Consider the following 1,719-nt stretch of genomic DNA (forward strand, 5'->3'; position numbering starts at 1 on the left):
CTATTGGCCTTCATGAGACTCAGATAAATGGTGAGTATCTATTTCATAAATTGCCTAAAACAGTTATATTTGTAACTTTTAAAGTCAATTTGTGTATTGAAAGTTGGACGTAAGATTGTTTAACATGTTACAAGGGTTCTCTCTGTTTGGGGACATACATTTGAAAAAAGAAGAAAAGGATTGCTGCTCCAAGACGGAGCTTTGTATAAACGGGTGGCGCATTGCATGAGGAAGCATTGAAGCACTACTGAATGGTTGCCAGTAAGTTGTCGCAAACATGTTTTCATCAGGAAATGACTCCTCATGAACATGGAATTATAACAAGATATAAAGCTCAAATCTAAACAATTGATGGTGATATACACACCAAATAAGGGCTGTTCACTTTAATTTATCAACCCTTTGTTTTTGAATTTTGGGGGATTTTTTCTGTTTGACTTTCTGCATTGAGTTGTTCTTCTTGTGTCATCTATCCTGAATTATTGATCAAAAAGTAAAAAAATTGTAAAGAGAAAAATGTTTCTCCCAAAAGGAAGGATGGAGATAGAAAATTCCATGAAACAACAGGTCTTGTTTTTATTTGTTTTTTGTTTGTGTATTTTGTCTGGTTGCAGAGAGGATCACACCTGTCGACAACAAACAAAGGTTTAAGAACTACTGACTTTTCAGTCAGAAATGATCACACCGCCTGGTTGAAGTCTCCATATGCAAGTCAACAAAGGTGAAACAAACATTTAAGCAAATGCTGAATTTATATGATGTCCATGTAGTGCATCTTTCTAACTTTTGCTTTGTTTGTTTTCCAGCAGAGAGGAAACACCCGATTGACAACATGCGAGTCTCAATTTCAACCTGTGACTGGGAAGACTACAACCATCCTGAGCAAAGTCTGAACTCAGTGACTCTCAACCCAGAACAAGAATCGTTTTATCACCGGTTTTTCTTCTACAACAGGCTATCTCTTATGTGGACACATGCTGTTTTTTTGTTTGTTTGTTTTGTTTTCCAGATCTCAATAACACCGTGAGGAAACTGGACAGAAAATAGAATCAGTTATTTTTTTAAATTAATTTTTAAATAGAAATTGTTTCTTTAAGTGGATTACTCATAATCTGTATTTTTTGTTTAATTTGAATAAATATTCTTTATAACTTTCTGTATAGAAATGCTGACAATTTACACTTCCTTGTGTGTTGTACTATAATTTTTATGGTAAAATTCTGGTAAGAACAGTGACCAGTAATTTACTATAAGGTTTTTGTTTGTTTTTTTACAATAAAATGTCAATATATCATACAGTCTGGCCGTGTTTTTCACTTATGTAGATATTATGCCTCAGGCAGTATGACCGTATTTATTACGGCAAAACCACATTTTAATTTTTTTTTTACATATTTTAGGAAATACGGTATTTTACAGTATTTTGGAAATACGGTAAAAAATTGGCAGTTTTGGTTGCCAGAATTTTACCGTATTTTAAAAATACAGTAAAATACTGCAATTTCAAAATACGGTAAAAAACTGGCAGTTTTGGTTGCCAGAATTTCACCATATTTTTGAAATACAGTAAAATACTGCATTTCCAAAATACGGTAAAAAACTGGCAGTTTTGGTTGCCAGAATTTTACCGTATTTTAGAAATACGGTAAAAAACTGGCAGTTTTGGTTACCAGAATTTTACCGTATAAAGACAGTAAAATACTGGCAGCCACAGCTGCC

General features: G+C 33.3%; 1 long non-coding RNA gene across 2 annotated transcripts; it reads left to right on the forward strand.

Annotated features, from left to right (window-relative positions):
- LOC106944248 (uncharacterized) lies at positions 1–953 on the forward strand. Of its 2 annotated transcripts, XR_001424174.1 has the most exons (3): positions 1–30; positions 615–721; positions 807–953. It is a non-coding gene; the product is annotated as an uncharacterized LOC106944248 (long non-coding RNA). The 2 variants fall into 2 exon arrangements; XR_001424173.1 differs by lacking the exon at positions 1–30 and having other exon boundaries at positions 297–721.
- Positions 954–1,719: the final 766 nt, after the last annotated feature.

Source organism: Poecilia latipinna, unplaced genomic scaffold (genome assembly GCF_001443285.1).
Source record: "Poecilia latipinna isolate Pla-1442-1.1 unplaced genomic scaffold, P_latipinna-1.0 Scaffold7597, whole genome shotgun sequence".
Taxonomy (NCBI): domain Eukaryota; kingdom Metazoa; phylum Chordata; class Actinopteri; order Cyprinodontiformes; family Poeciliidae; genus Poecilia; species Poecilia latipinna.